The 16519-nt window shown below is 61.3% G+C and overlaps 1 protein-coding gene across 1 annotated transcript in view; it reads right to left on the bottom strand.

The window, feature by feature from the left end:
- GSE1 (Gse1 coiled-coil protein) overlaps positions 1 to 3731 on the bottom strand; it is a 265027-nt gene extending 261296 nt beyond the window's left edge. Inside the window, exon 1 of the mRNA XM_012661273.1 lies at positions 3579 to 3731. The gene's annotated coding sequence lies outside the window, so the exon portion shown is untranslated. The remainder of the gene's footprint in view (positions 1 to 3578) is intronic.
- Between the last annotated feature and the right edge of the window lie 12788 nt (positions 3732 to 16519).

Below are 16519 nucleotides of genomic sequence, written 5' to 3'. Positions count from 1 at the left end.
GGCACAAAGATAATTGCTCCGGGGAAGCCTGTTCCCATCGGCTGGTGATGAATTAGGGGTGTCCTCTCGCTGGGTTTTATACCGCATGCAAGTGGCACATGAGAAATCGGTCTTCCTTTGGCTCCAGGCTTAAGAGTATTCGAACGAGATGAGCGTGAGCGCTCGCCCCCAGGAGGGAAGGCCCCCGATCGTGAGGTTTCGGTGTGCCTTTCGCCCACCAGCTGGTGACTTCTAGTCTGTCCAGGGTTTGTGCCTTGCCTGCCAACAGAATCCCAGCCCTGGGGGTCCCCACGGCCTTCACAGGACGGCAGAGAAGGCCTGGGAGTCCTGGAACCCCCGGTGCAGTCCTCCCACAGCCCTGGAGCTGTGCTCCCTGCAGTTAGCAAGCTTCCTCCTCCCAGGCGGGTGCTCTGAATGCAGCCCCTGAGACCAAAGCTGCTCACGTGGCGACAGCCTGGCCAGCCACCCGGAGCCTTTGCCCAGGAGTGGCTCAACCCTGGACCCGGCGGTATCCCCATCCGACCGCAGTGACACGGAAGTCTGGTGAGCCCTGTGGGCTGGCCTGGGAATCTTGGGGTCAAAGGGGAATCCAGTGTCACCTAAACCCAATTCCGCCTTCCATAGCACACATAACCCCCGCCTCTGGGAGGGGCCAAGGCAGCTGCTTGCGACGGATGTCCCTGGGGGACTCGGTCCAGCCACCAAGCTGGCACAAGGGCTCCTGGTGTATCTGCTTCCTTCCTCTGGCAAGACCCGCTATCCCCACGCGCAGAATGTTTGCAGGGAAGCGGGTCAGAAACGGACTGCCGTGGCACCCACCGCCCGGCCGGCTCTGGGATAGGAGCCTCCATCCCCCGGGCAATGACTTGGGAAGGAGGAGGAAGGAGAGGAAGGAGAGGAAGGAGAGGTAGGACAGTGTGTGTGTGTGTGGGGGGGGGCACGTATGTACATGAATGTGTCCCTGTGTGTCTGTGGTGTGTGTGTGCACGTGTGAGCGTGTCCGTGTGTTTGTGGGGGAGTCTGCGTACGTATCCACGTGTGTATCATGTGTCTGTGTCTATGTGGGCCTGGGTGTGTATCCACCTGTGTGTGTGCTTGGTTTCCACGTGTGCGTCTGCGTGTGTAGGATTTTATGTAGACAGAGGCTGTGTCCCTGTGTGTGTTCACATGCATATTATGTATGCACAGGGGAAATCTGTATCTGTGTGTGGACCTGCGTGTGTGTATTTGTGGGATTTGTGTCTGCATATCTGTGTGTTTGTGTGTATGTGGTCTATGCGTACATTCACGTATGAGATGTGTCTCTCTGTGTGTCTGCGTATCCCCGTGTGAGTATGTACCCATCAGTGTCTGTCTCCATGTGTCTGTGTGTCTGAGTACACCTGTTTGTCTGTGTGTGTGCGTGTGTGTGTACCTATCAGTGTCTGTCTCCGTGCGTGTGTGGGCATATCCCTGTGTGTGTACCCGTCAGTGTCTGTGTGTCTGACGTGCTCCCCCGCGCCCGCCCGCTGCCCAGCTGGCAGTGCACAGCTGGCCCAGGAGACCGCGCCCGCCCGCCTGCCGGATGAGAGGTGGCAGGTGTGTAATAAACCATTAGTCACTGTCACGTTTCCGAGCAGCAGCGGCCGCCGGGCGGGGCCTGACTTCGGGACGAGCTCCTGGGGGGTCTCCGGCTGGGAAGCTGCCCTGGGCTGGGCACAGCCTGACAGGGAGCAGCTGGCAGACGAGGCCTCGAGCCCCTGCCCCGCCCGGCCCCCACCCGGCCGCAGCCCCTGACCCGGCCTCCCGGGCCTGCCCTGCCCGAGGGACACGCGAGGATGCCCCACGACGTCCGCACCCCCGGCTCCCCCACCGGAATGAGGCGAGTGCAGCGAGGACCCCTGATGAGACAGGTGCTCTCTAGGGACCGGGTGGCCACCAGTACCAGGGACTTGGGAGTGACAAGCCCCGCCCCTGCCACGTGACTGGAGGCCTCCGCCTCTCTGACCTGCGGGCGGGAAGTGACAAGCGCGCAGATGGAAGCGGGGAGCAGCTCGCAAGCCTCGGCCCACCCCGTGCTCACGACAGGCCGCAGGGCACCTGCTCTCACGGGCTCCGCCCCACAGGCGTGAAGACTGAGGCTCGGGAAGGCTGACGGGCTCACCGAAGGGCCCTCGGCGGAAACGCGGGTGGGCCTCGTCTCGGAATCCACGCGGGCTTGCTCTGCTCTGGGGGGCTCTGGTTTTCGGGGCCCCTCTCGGGGCCCTAAAGATGTAACTCAGGCTGGGCTCTGCCCGGAGGGGCGGGAGGGAAACGGGAAACCAGGCAGGGGCCTCTGCTGACCGGGAGCCCCAGCCGGCTCCTGCCCCGTGGGGCCACCTGCTCTGCTGCACAGCAGGGCCTGGGGGGGCCAGGGGCAGGGGCCGGCCCAGCGTGGACTCAGCCCGGAGCCGCTACCCGGAGCTGAGCCTCGGGAATCACAAATAGAAACAACACACTGACACCGGCCAGCACCGGGAGGCCTGTGACATGTTCTCGTGTCCTGACGGACTTAAGCCTCACACCCGCCCCGTGAGCAGGCTCCACCGTTAGCTTTCTTCCCATTTCTCAGATGAGAAAACTGAGGCACGGAGCAGGGGAGCCCACTAGTCCAAGGCTCTCAGTGTGCAGGGGGCCAGGCAGGGGGCTGTCTCCCTTAGAGTGTCCCTGCCTGGTCCCCTACGTGGCCTGGCCCCCCTGTCCCCATCCCTGGCCCAAGGCCACCCCTTCCCTCATCCCAAGTCTGCTCACAAAGAGAAAGAGGTCGCTACTGGGGCTGTTCTGGAAATGGACGCCCCAGACCGAAGCCCAGGGCCATGGTGGGGTGGCCACCTGTCTCCACCCTACCACTGGTCCATCTCCAGCCCCCGGCCTCGCCACGCAGCTACTCGCAAGCAGAGTTCCAGCCACAGCCCCCCAGGGGGTTTCACTCAAGGAAATGCGGCCTAATGGGCGGCTCCAGGTGCCTCCCGGGGGCCTCGGGACAGAGCTGTAAGAGCACAGGGGCCACCGCGTGGCCAAGTCCACCCAAAGGGCCTGACCTGGCCCGGTCCCGCAGGCCCAGCCACAAATGCCTTGCGAGTCACACACCACGGACGGGCACGGCCCCCGTGTCCAGGGCGGCGCCGCCACTCAGACAGCTACCACCAGGCGTCCCAGGGTCCGGGAGGGGTGGGAATAAAGACCAGGCTGGAGGCGGCCGGCGGCCTCTCCCCGCGCGACCCATCCACAGAAACCCAGAAACAACCCCTGTGGGTGCGTGGGTATCTGTGACGTTATTTTACAAATGAATGAAGACAACAGAACACACAGGTGAAGAAACACGACAGACAAAGGCAGCCTCCGCGCCTGGGACTCGAGAGTGTCAACCACCAGGGATCTTGGTTAAACCACAGTTTTGGACCCTGAAGAGTATGAGAAACAAATCCAGCATCAAGGGCGGGAGACTCGGCGGCGACTCCCTGAGAACACGAGGCAGAACTGGGCCTGAACCGGGCCTGGAGCCCGTCCGGCGTGGTCCCAGCCCAGTACCCAGAGATATGACAAGAACTGGCATCTACCTGTACCTGCGAGGTCTGGTCCATCCCCGTCCCGGCCACTCTGCGGACACTGTGCCGGCCTCGGCTCCTGGGCGGTCCTGGGGCCCCTGGGCAGGCTCTCTGCTGCAGCGCCCGGCCGGGGCTCGGGCTCCCGAGCGGGAGGGTGGGCGGCTGTCGATGCCTCCAGAGGCGCGGAAGTGACCTGCAGGGAAAGGAGGGGGACACTGAGGCTTGGCCACATCTGCCGGAGAGGACACAAAGACGGGCCCACTGGCCACGGAGCCCTCCTTCCCCCCACCGCGGCCTGGCCTTTGTGGTCAGGGACTCAGATGGGCTGGCTCTGGAGAGCCCAGAGCAGGTCCCCAGCAAAGCCAGCACCAGTGTCTTCCTCGCCCAACAGGCCCTGCCAGGGGACACCAGGCTGGACCCTGCACGCTGGGGTCCCACCCGCATGGCCCCATGGCCTGACAGTCCAAAACTGGAGCTGCCCAAGCCCCCCCCCAGGGCGGCTGGCCGGCCCTGGACAAGGCCTAGAGGACGTAAGAGGAAGCTGGAGGGTGAGTCCAGAGTCCCAGCCTCATCCTGTCCCCTGGCCATGGCAGGGATGAGGTCTGTCCTGTGGTTCTTGCCCAGCCAGCCACGGGGGCCTGTCGCTCGGTTCAGGGAGCTGGGAAAACCGTGTGGTCGCTGTCTCGCCTGCGCCCCGCACGTCAGGTGTTGGTCCCACCCGAGTCCCCTGGGGAATGGTCTCTTCCGGATCACGAGGCCGGGAGCCTGGCTGGAGCTTCGACTCCGCTCGGACCCGCTGGGTGGCACAGGGCGCGTGCTCTCAGCTCGCCAGGCAACCACAGCCTCCTCGACTGTGAGTGACAGGACGGACAGTGGAGGGCTGCCAGCTTGGTTTCTGGGGTTCGTTCGGGAGAGCAGGTGGGGGTGTTTGTTCTACTTCCTGGGGGTGACCAACTTAGCCTCCTAACGCAGATCTTTCCACATGTTTCCAGGCCCGTGCATCGAGGGGCCCATGGGCAGCACAGGTGAGCTGAGGCCCCTGGGACCTGGAAGGGGCCCAGCGCTCCCTCCACCGGGGAGCTGCCACCCAGCGGGAGGCCGGCAAGAGTGCGGTCCCCACACGGTGCCCGGCACACAGTAGGTGCTCACTGAACGCCAGCAGAACCTGATGCCCGCTCTCATGTGCCTGCAGCGGCAACACCACGCCCGGGCCACGCGCGGGGGACGCACGTCTGCCTGCTGGTGAGTGGCAGGGAGGCAAAGTTTGCTGATGGCTGCAGCCGAGCTCTCTCCCGAGCAGGGCCGGGAAGAGGAGAGGAGGACCGAGGACCGCGGCTGCAGGGGAGGGCGAGACGCCACGGCGTTGCTTTCCACGCCCCGGGAGCAATCGGGCCCAGGCACGAAGCCAGGTAGGCGCAGGGAGAAGAGCCGCCTCCTCCCCCAGGGCGCGGGCAGGTGCGCGCGCGGGCAAGGGTGGTGGGCACGGCCAACGAGCACCTCCAGGGCTGGCCGCAGGCCCCGCCCCTGCTCAGGACACGCGGGTCTGTCCAGGATGGAGGGAGGAGGACACACATGGGCCAGCCCGGCCCTGCCTGACCGCGGCGGCCCGCACGGAAGCCCATCTACAGAGACGCTCTGCTCGACCCACCCCGATGGCGTTTCTCGCTCTGTGCTGCAAGCTGTGCGTCAGAGGCCGAAAAACGGTATTTTATGCCCCTTAATTCCCCGTAATAGCTCCGTGACGGCGAGCAAAGGACTCGAAACACCACGGGAGAGATGAGGCTTCCGGTCGGGGAGATGGGAGACGCCGAATGCAGAGTCCCCGACAGGAACCAGCCAAGGGTTAGGAAATGCGCGGCGGCGCCGGGCGTAATTGGGAAGTTGTTAGATATGGAATACACACAGCACCCAGCAAATGAGTAATCAGGGACTAATTAAGCACACGCCACACGGCAGATCACGCGGGAGAGGCTGGTGGCTGCCACATCTGTGACTGCAATTAGGGGTGCTCCGGCTGCTGCGGCGCTGCCGGCTGCGCGGGATGGCGGCGTCTCGGGCAAGCGTGCCGCAGCCGGGGCCGGGATCAGACCCCGCGCACCAGCCCCGTCCAGCCTGAAGGACAGCAGAAGCCCGAGTGGCCACGGGGTCGAGGACTCGAGAAAATTAACAAGATGGTTTTTTTGTCCCAGTCTTCAAGTCTGGCCAGGTGGTAACTCGCTGCAGCCGCCGAGGCCCCCTGGACAATTTGCAAAGTGTGAGCACAAAACCACGCCTCAGAGCTCTGCAGGTTCTGCCAGGGAGGGCAGGCCGCGGTAGAATCCACCAATTTTACCGACGGGGAAACTGAGGCTTAGAGGACAGAGAGTGGGCAGCGTCACCCAGCCTGGCTCCCCCTCCAGCAGGCACAGGGCTGTCTGGGGAAGGTGCAGGAGCCGTGTTCAAGTGGAGAATGGGGGCCAGATGCGTATGTGGCCACCAGGAGCAGAGTCCTGGGCCCCCTGCTTCCTCCTCCATAAAGCAGGTGTGAGGGTCAGAGGACAGGGCAGTGGGGAGACTCCAGCTTCAGGCAGGGAGCCCATAAGTACATTTGTTAAACAAAGAACAGAAGAAAGAGAGACCCCACCCCACCTACCACAAGGAGAAGCTTTCCTGGGACTTCCAGCCCCCAGACGCCGCGGTGCTGAAGAGCCTTTGGGTTCGGCTGGAACTGGGGGTTATCTCCAAACCCAGGGGCCGCCGCCTGTCCCCCGGGGTGGAATGGAAGGGTCCTGGGCCATGGTCCTAAAGCAGGAAGCTTCTGGCAAAAATGGCGTCAGTAACCACTGTGTCGGCGGCGCCTGCTGAGAGCGGGGCACCGACCCTGCCAGCCTCACTCAGCCCCAGGAGGCAGCGCTGTGGTGCCCCATTATACCGATGGGGTAACCGAGGCGTAGACACACAGAAACATTACTTGGCCTCACAGTGTCGGACGGGCCGAGGGAGGGATGTTTCTAAGAGCCTTATGGGAAAGCAGGAGTCCACGCTAACGGCACTCACAGCCTCAGGAGACACACCTGAGTCCACGCTAACGGCACTCACAGCCTCAGGAGACACACCTGAGTCCACGTTAACGGCACTCACAGCCTCAGGAGACACACCTGGGCCAGCAGGTGCGGCCAGAAGGGGTGGGGCCGAAGGGAGGCTGGGAGGACATTCAGGCAGCAGGAGCAGGCCAGAGGCAGGCATGGTCAGCACTCCTGCCGCTCTTGTGTCTGAAGGGAACATTCTAGAAGGCATGACCCTGGCCCCCTCCCCCAAGGGACGCCTCCCAAGGCCTGGGACAGGGCAGGGGGCTTCCACCCAGGAGTTCGCTGTTTCCTGAGGCGAGAGCGCCTCCTCCTGGCGTCAGGCTGTAGCAGCAAACGAAGCAGTTAAAATCCCTGTCCTCGAGGAGCGGACACTCTGGCTGGAGAGACACAGGCTCTGACGCGAACGTGAACAGACCCACACGCTCACGCCCGTTGGCGGGAACTGCCATGAAGACAATGGCAGGAGAACAGGACGGGGACAGTGGGGGGAGGAGAAGAGGACATTTGTGCGGTTGAAGGAAACGAGCACGCCAGCCATGGAGACACCGGGGAAGGGTGATCCAGGCAGAGGGAACGGCAAGCACAGTGGCCCTGAGGCAGGAGCATGTTTGCAAACTCTCTCCAAAGGCCGGAGAGTACCCGTGGCTTTGGGGACACAGGGTCTCTGTCAAACGCTACGCAAGCCTGCTGTCGTAGCACCAAAGCAGCCCGAGACGACACATCAATGAACACGTGTGGCTATTCCAATAAAGCTTTATTTATGGGCACTGAAACTTGAATTTCATGTAATTTTTACATGTGGTGAATTACTGCTCTTCCTTTGGTGTTTTTGCAACAATGACTTAAAAATGTAAAAACCACTCCCAGTTCATGGGTGGCCAGCTAGGGGCCCGCGTGCAGGCTGCAGTTCGCTGCTCCCTGTCCCAGAAGCCGCGGCACGGGAGGCCTGGGTGGCTGGAGGGGCGGGAGGTGGGGCATGGAGCAGAAAGTCCTGCGCAGAGCCAGTCTGGGCGGGGGTCTGTGGTAGGGGCCACGAGCCTCCACACAGGACGGGCAAGGCTGGGAGCAGAGGGACGGGCACAGGCCTGCGTCTGCCTGCGGGCAGCAGCGGGAAACGGGCGCCTTCTGCAACAGAGCATAGCGCCAGCGTGCCCCTCTCCACCCCTGGCTCATTCCTCCCCTCCCCTCTCGTCCCCTCCAGGCCCCTGCAGGGCACAGACTCAGATACCGCCTGGCCTGCTTCAAAGCCCAGCTCTGCCCTTCCAAGCTGTGTGTCCTCGGGCAAGTGGTTCTATCTCTCTGGGCCTTGGCTTCCCCATCTGTAAAATGGGGGTGGTGACAGCACCTGTAGTTCCACCTACTCGGGAGGCTGAGGCAGGAAGATCGCTTGAGCCCAGGAGTCTGAGGTTGCTGTGAGCTATGATGATGCCACAGCACTCTAGCCCTGGTGACAGAGCAAGACTGTCTCAAAAGAAAAAAAAAAAAGACAGACACATGCATGCCAGTCCCCCAGCATCCTTGTGATGGTACCTTGGACAGCCACGGCACCTCTCTCCTGCCCGCCCAACCCCTGACAGCCACTCGGCTGCTCTCCATTCTACAACGTGTCATTTCGAGCTCGTTGCGTAAACAGAATCGCACAGCACGTGGCCTTCTGCGGCTGGCTTTTCCCACTTGGCGCAGACTCCCTGGGGGTCTGTCTAGGCGGTTGAGTGGATCCAGAGTTCGGTTTTTTTCTTGCTGAGTAGTACTCCACCGTGTGGACGCGCCCTGGTTTGTTGAACTATTCGCTGAGTTGGTTTTTTTGTTTTTTGTTGTTTTTTTTTTTTTTAAAGGCAGAGCCTTGCTCTGTCACCCTGGCTAGCGTGCGGTGGCACGATCACAGCTCACTGCAGCCTCGAACTCCTGGGCTCAAGCCATCCTCTCGCCTCAGCCTCCAGTAGTTGGGATGACAGGTGCACGACACCACCGTGCCCGGCTGATGTTTTTTTATTTTTCGTAGAGACAGAGTCTATGTTGCCCAGGCTGGTCTCGAACTCCTGAGATCAATCCATCCTCCTGCCTCGGCCTTCCAGAGTGCTGGGATTGAGACGTGACCCGCCGCGCCCAGCCTGATTTGGGTTTTCACAGGATGAAGCAGAGTCTTCCTCCCCAAGAAGCAGAGGGAAGCAGGTTCCCGGCTGCCCACCTCTGCACCCCACTCCTGGGCAGCACTGTCCTCCTCCCTTCTTCGGAACCCAGGCCCGGCTTTCCCTGCTGGCTCCCCCTTTGTGGCCTGCACCCCCCTCCACTCATGAATTGACGCCCAATTTCCTGGGCACCCATGGAACACACAGTGTCCCCCACCTGCCATCGCCTCTTCTGATGTCCCCAGCCGGGGAGGCCAAGTGGCTTATGAACAGCTAATCCTTCCAGCGTGTTCCCTATGCAGATATGGCTCAGAGACGTCTAGCAACCCTCGGACCATCACACAGCCAGAAGACAGACAGACACTCGCCTGGGTGGTCCTTCAGTTACGTGGAGACAGATTCCTTGTCATTGGTACCCTGAGGAGAGGGGGTTCATCCCGCAGATCCTACTAAAGGATTTGAGAGTGGGGGCTGGCGGGGGCCAGCCCGGGCCTGGGCTTCCACCACGGGGGCCTCGCCGCCGCGTGACACGCCGACCGTGGAAGGAGCAGGGCCGCCTCGCCCGGGGCAGTGAGTTTATCACGCGCTGACAGTGCATTAGCTAAGTGATCACTAGACTATTAATTTTTTCCCCCAGCCCTTGCCAGGGGTATTACAGTGAAAAATGGCAGTTTAACCGCAGGGAAATTCTTCAGGGTGACAAAAATAAAAATAGCTCTAATTGAAGTTGATAGAAATTATACCCTTTAAAAACACACGTCGGGATGCACTGCCTATAATGTGAGTTAACGCCGGGGCAGGGTTGCTGTCACGGAATCGTGGAACACGGTGACAGCCGCAGCAAACAGTCTCAGGGGGCGTCACATCTGGTTGGCAGCTCCGAGGTACCCGGGAGGTGGCAGTGACAGGACGCAGGGCTGGCCGCTGGGCCCTGCAAAAACAGTCTCACCTGCTCACCCACCTGTGCCTGCAGAGGGAGGGCAGGAGGGACGGCACGGTGTGACCCTCTGCGTCCCATTGCTGGGAGATCGAGGGTGTGTCCCAGGCACCCGTAGGCCCAGGGGCCGAGGCCATCGGACCACCAGCAGGCGAGGTTACGGCCCAACCCCGGCCGCTTCCGCGAGGCCCCGCTTCCTGAAGCCTGGCGCCAGTTTGAAACATTAAAAAAACATAAATAACAGACTTCCCAGAGAGCTCAGGAATAATCCGAATGTTCTGCGCACGTCAGTGAAGGGGCCTGCAGCAGGTGAGAAGGTTTCAGCGCGGTGGGTGCAAGAACAGTAACTACACCCGCAATAAAACAACAATCAGCACAGCTCTAGCAGCTGCTCCGTGCTCTGCCCGTTTTAAGTACTTTCCACATATTTTAATTCACTTAATCCTCGCGACGGCCTGTGCAGTAGACACCGTCATCATCGTCACCATTTTCCAGACGAGGAGATTCGTGCGGAGGCCCAGGGAGGCTGTGTGGCCGACCAAGACCCACGATCGGGGCAGAGCCAGGATCCGAGCCCACCCCGGCCGCCCTGCCGCCCGAGCCCGGCGCGCGGGACGAGTCCTTTCGCCTGCTGGCGCAGGAAGTGACTCCGTTTGTCCCCATGTAACTGGGAACACGCCACGTGCTACGGTATCGGGAGCTGGTCCTGAACACTCGCGAGCTGGTGTTTCAACGACTGTCCGATCTGTGTCCGCGCCGTCGTACGGAGACGGAGAAACTCGCCGAGCGCGCTCAGTCTGGGCTCAAAGCTAGGCCGGGATTGGGGGTGGGGCACAACACAAACCCGTGACTTAATTTTAAAGCACTTATCAGACCCCGGCCCTGTGCCAAGCTCCGTCCTGCGCACCGGGGACCCGGCGGTGGGCACGACAGGGAGAGTCGCGGCCTAGGTGACGCCGGCTCTGCGGGTTGGAGGAAGACAGGTGACAGCACGTCGCTCTCGCTGGGCCACAGGCAAAGAAGAAAGTCATCAAAAATGAAAATACACACATGGTCTCCCGGCGTAAAGACATAGTTCTAAGAATCCGACTGGCATAGGATTTTAAGACTTATTTTTTTGGGAAAAAAAAAGGAAATGAAAAGATTAGAAAGAATGCCTTCTCCCGCTCTCCCTTCGTCCAGGGAAGAAATCTAATAACGGCAGCAGCGCGAGCAGACGGCAATTTCAGCGCCTTCTGGCCGCCGCCCTCCCCGAGAAGATCTTAGGGGAATAACTGACTGACGGGAGCCCTGGCTGAGGTGGGAAGGGGGGAGGGAAACGCGGGGAATAAAAGGCAGAAGGTTCTAGAAAGGGCACAGCACGCAGGCTAATGCCGGGGTTGGTCGGCATTGCCAGCCGCTTGTTCGGAGAAATCGTGGCAGGGGCAGAGCTCAGGGTGCGGCGCAGGCGATCGTGGCCTCTCGCGAGAGGAGGACCTCGTCCCCCGCTGTAAGTTTCGGGTCAGCTGACTTGGCGGCGATACCCAGGGAGACTCTAGGACAAGTCACTGGGGGGAAATCAATTTGCAATCACGTAAAATCGCACAAGAATCACCACGCGGTGACGGGGCCTGGCTGCGCGCGGGGAAGTGTCGCCGGGCCCAGCTAACTGCCACCCGTGTGCCAGGGACGTCCTGGAGGGCAGGCTTGGCGGGACAGGCTGAAAGTCCGCCCACGACGGCCGCCAGGGCACACGCCCAGCTGTGACTCCACCAGAACACCTGCCCCAACGCTGAAACCGACCGGCCTGCCACGCGCCGGGCCGAGAGCTGCACGCAGGGGCATCGGCTCGTCGCATTCTCAAGCACCAACAGCAACAACGAGGCTGATAGCAGCTCCGTCGGTTAAAGCCTGCCTCGCCGCACGCACCGGCTCCTCCACTGTGGGCTGTGTGGCCACGGGGAAGTTACTAAACCTCTCTGGGCTCCGGATCCCTCATCTGTAAAACGGTCATTTGACAGCAGCTGACTCATAAGGGAGGAAAAGGGACCCAAGATACGTATGCTTAGAACACCGCCTGGCCTTTAGGAGCTGTCCCATAAAACCAGATAAAGTTATTTCCTTTGACGGCAACCCCTTAAGATAATAATTATCATTATTTTTGAGACAGGGTCCTGCTCTGTCACCTAGGCTGGAGTTCAGTGGTGCAATCACAGCTCCCTGTAGCCCCGAACTCCTGGGCTCAAGTGATCCTCCTGCTGAGCCCCCCGAGTGGCTGAGGCCACAGGTGCCCGGCTAAATTTTCAAGTTTTTTGTAGAGATGGGGTCTTGCTGTGCTGCTCAGGCTGGTCTCAAACTCCTGGCCTCAAGCGATCCTCTTGCCTTGGCTTCCCAAAGTGTTGGGATTACAGGTGTGAGCCATGGCACCCAGCCAAGATAATTATTTAATATCATTTAAACTATTTAGCCACACTATGTCCAGCCACTGTTCAAACATTTTACAAATCTTAACTTGCTTGATCCTCCAAATGCGCCTGCGCGGTGGGTTCTGTTACTATGCACCCATTTTGTGGAGGGGGAGACTGAGGCCTGGGGCGGGGGTACAGCAGCTGCCTCAGGTCACACGGCCTGCTCTGCGTGCAGACACTGCCATCAGTATGTGCTGGTAACTTCCAGGCAGAACTGCCCCTCAGAAAAGCCCAGAAAGTTGGCAGGGTGCTCAGGGAGGTTCAGCAAGTTCACACACCGAGAGGTGAAGGCAAGATACGGACGAAGCCACGTCAGGGACAGCGAGGGGCAAACGTCTGAGGACGCGAGAGGAGGACGACGTGAGCCTCACGTGGGGAGGGGAGACCCATGGGCAGCCGTAGCCGTGCCACCTCCTGCCAGGCCTGTCCTCCAGAGGGGCCGAGACACTGGTGAGCCCACCCCTAGGCACAAAGGGTGGCACGAGCTTTGACGAGCAGGCTGAGTGTCCCCAGGTGTGAGGCCCCGTGTGACACGGCTGCAGTGGCCGGCTAAGAAGAGAAGGGAACAGGCACGAGCCTCTGTACTCTGTCCCCAGACTCTCAAATGCTGGGGCAGACCTGCGGTGTGTGTGTGCGTGTGTGAGTGTGCATGCATGTGCTCTGTGAATGTGTGTTTGGATATACACACTTGTGTGTTCGTGTCTGTGTGTGTGCACATATATGTGTGTGCATGTGAGTGCCTGTGTCTATGAGCACGCACGTATATGCCAACATGCACATTTGTGTTGGGCGTGTGTGTGCCTTGTGTGTGAGCATGCATGTGTGCACATAAGAATTATGTGGGCATGTGTGTGTGCACATGCTTACACGTGTGAGTGCATGTTGGGTTGTTCAGTGGCTCACAGCCCGCCAGGTTGGAGAAGGCTGGGCCATAGTCCCACCTGACCCACTGAGGCTGGGGGTGGTCTGACTCTGCCCCTGAGCTGTCCCTCCCACAGTGAATTCCACTTGTGGCATCTCGGAAGCTCTGTCTGCAAAGGCTGATGCTTGGGCTGGGAACTCCTTGAGCAATCCCTTGCCCACCCCTGGCTCAGTGCCCAGCTTAATAACCGTTTGTTGAATGAATAATCGAAGGAAGGAACAAAGCCTCAAAAATCCAGCAGCCAATCCCCACACACCGCTGGAGTGGCTCACGTCAGGAGAAGGGAAAGGAAACGTATTAAAAGCAATGAAGCTTGACGCTGCCAGACCACCCCCTGGTGACCCTGGGGTCGTGCACAAGTCCTCACCAAGGCTGGAGCGCAGCCCGGGGGCTTCTAGGAGGACCCCAGCCTGCACCCAGGGCACAGGCAGCCCCCACGCCCTGTTTTGTCATGGCTTGGAGACCTGGAGGTCCCAGGAAGGCCTGGGTCCCACCTGGTCCAGGGCACGTGAGTCCCACCGGGCTCTGTCCTCCTGTGCAGCCCTGGGCGGGTGAGGCGGCCCCCAGCCCCTGGCTGCTGGAAGTGCACCCCTAGACCAGCTGGCCAGCACGCTGGGGGTTCTCATGGGACATGCGAAGTAGCAGGGACACTGCACACAAATATTTACTGGCTGAGACCTGAGGGCATCACACCTGTTCCCAGCTGCTCGGAGGCCTCGGTTCAGACTCTAACACCAGCAGGGCTGCCTCGTTCCCTCCCTTTCCCCTTCCTTTATTGCCGCTGGGGTAGGGCGGGAGGAGCCGGCACCGCCCCTGTACGTGTGGCCTACCCCAGCCCCTTCCCCTGTCCAGGGCTAGGTCCCCTCACCCCAGAAACAGACGCCCCAACCCCTCCAGGGAGCCGTGCGGCACGGCCTCCACCTCGGGCGCAGGAAGGGCCAGGCCGGGCCTGCCAAGGTGCCTGCTCCTCGCTAATTACTCATGCCTGCCGGATCAAAGGTCTGGTTTATTACAAAGCGGGTTGAACCGTCTGCTTGCCTGGGAAGCAGCGCTACAACGGGCAGCCCTCTGCCCCAGGATGGCTCAAGCCCTCACCGGCGCCACCCCGGTGCTGGCAGCCAGCCTGGGCCGCCAAGGACACCGGGCTAACTGCTGGAGGGTGGCTCACCCGCACGGCCCCGGGCAGGGCGGGAATGGTCTGGGCTTTGCAGGGAGGGAGAGGCGGCTTCCCTCCGCCCTCCTAGGCTCCTGGGCTGGGCTTCCAATGAAATCAGCATAAGGCGGATTAACAGGAGAAACCCCGGGGTTGATGACATGCCTCTGGGTGGAGCCCCACCACGCACAGGACGTGGAGAAGTGGGGGGCGGCTTCGCTTGTCCAGCACCGTGGGCCACAGAAGCACCAGGGGCCTGCGGGGGTCTGGAGGGAGTGGGGAGTGTCAGGGAGTCAGGGCTGCCTTGTTCTGCACACAGAGTCCGCCGCGTGGAACCGCTGCCCCTTCCAGACCCACACACCTCGCTAATGTCGATTTCCTTTACGGACGTAAATCGTCTTGACAAAACGACAGCTTTTCAGAGCCACTCCTGGGCCTGCAGCCCCTCAGCACACCCAGCCCGAAATACGCCAAAGAAGCGTATTTGGGGTGGCACGTTGCGGTCTCCTGCAGCCATATTTTGGGGCGGCGTGTCCTGAGCCCCGGCATTTGGGGGGAGACAGCGGCTTTGCTCCACGGGTCACGCAGCCCTACTCAGGGGTTCCACACGGGTGGCCCGCCCCCTGCAGAGCACCCCCGAAGGCCAAGAAGGCCAACATGCGGGCGCGGCACCTCAGAGTCCCCCCTCTGGCTGGGACGCAGGCGCGAGATTTGTCCTTGGAAGCTCAGCCTTTGGGGACGAGCAGAAGCTGGAGAGTCAGAGACAGGAGAAGGGGCCCAGAGAAGGTGCTGGAAGCGGAGATCTCGGGCGCAGGAAGGACGGTGACGGTGGCGGGGGTTTTGGCAACAGGGCAGTGACAGCAGCAACCCGGATTCGGCTTCCCCGCCCCCCAGGCCCTGCTCCAAAGTCACCTCCAGCAATGCTGCAGGTGTGGGTCACTTTCCCGATGATGAAACCCAGGCCAGCAAGGCCCGGAATCCACCTCCTGACGCGGCCACGCTTAACCTGTTGGCAACAGGGAGCCAAGGAGGGGCGTAGGGGAGAGGCATGCCACCGTGGCATCCTGCGTGGGGCGGGGAGGGGCCGTGGGGACTGAGAAAGCAACCTAGTCAGAGACGGGAAAAGCCCAAGCAAGGGACGAGGCGCGACCGGGGAGTGGCCCAAGGAGGAGCTGGGTCTCAGGACGGCAGAGGCCCAGCGTCCAGGCCCAGGGGAGCGACGGTCTTGACCCCAGGCTAATGGGGACACTGTGGTTATCACAGCTGCGGGTGCCACTGGCATCCAGCGCGGAGGCCAAGGGCGCAGCCCCTCCCGCCAAGGCAGGATCCAACCCCAAATGTCAATAGCACCAGCGGGCGAACCCGGGGCAGGTGAGTCACACAGAGGTGACTCAGGTGTACACGCCCCGTTCATCTTGAGGACCCAGGGCCTGACGAGCTCATTAGACGTCTCAGGCCCTGCACCTCAGGCTTCCTGGAGCCACAGCAAGCAGCCTCTGCAGAGCCACAAAGATGGGAGGCTGAGCTCAGAGAGGTTAGGTGCCTTCCCTAAGGCAACACAGCAGGGCATGAACTCTCTAACTCCCAGCTGGATGGTTTGGATTAAATCTTGCCCCAGAGCCAGGCTCTGAAATGTGAGCCACCCACGGCTCCAATTGCCTCAAACTAAGCAGTGAGACAAGCATAATTCCCGCACACGCAGGCTTCCAGAAACTGCTCAGACTTCCAGGCATGGGGCAGAGACCGGAGGAGGGAGATGTGGAGAGAGAGGGGAGATGGGTCCCCAGGCCCCCGGGGCTCACACTTGGCCACTAGTATTTGCCAAGGAGGGGCGGAGGGGGGGGGCTCAGAGAGGGCGCAGAATTTGGGATCCAGGCAGATGTCACTGAAACATTTAATTACGAAGTATTTTAAACACACAGAAAATAACGGGGCAAGCACTGGGGCCCACCTCCTGCCATCTGCACCCCCCCGGATGCGGCAGAGACAGGCCCGCAGCACAGCTAGTGGCCGCCCGGCAAGGTGCCCGCGGCGTGGGGCTGCCTCTGCTTCCCGTGCCGCTGCGCACGCGACCACGGGCCCCGTGGCCGTAGGCCGCACGGACACACTCTCTCTCGGTTCTGGAAATCAGAACCGAACCCGGGTCTGGCCGGATGGAAATCTAGGTGCCAGCAGGGCTGGCTCTGAAGCCCCAGCTTCTAGAGGCCACCCTCATTCCTGGGCTGGGTCCCCTCCCTCTGTCCCTCCTGCCCCTGGATGTCATCACGGGCCCCACTTCCTCTCCTGCAGGCCACCTT

This window comes from Propithecus coquereli, unplaced genomic scaffold (genome assembly GCF_000956105.1).
Source record: "Propithecus coquereli isolate 6110/MARCELLA unplaced genomic scaffold, Pcoq_1.0 Scaffold701, whole genome shotgun sequence".
Classification (NCBI taxonomy): Eukaryota; Metazoa; Chordata; class Mammalia; order Primates; family Indriidae; genus Propithecus; species Propithecus coquereli.
The sequence above is the reverse complement of the archived record's forward strand: the minus strand, read 5'-3'. Positions and strand labels throughout refer to the sequence as shown.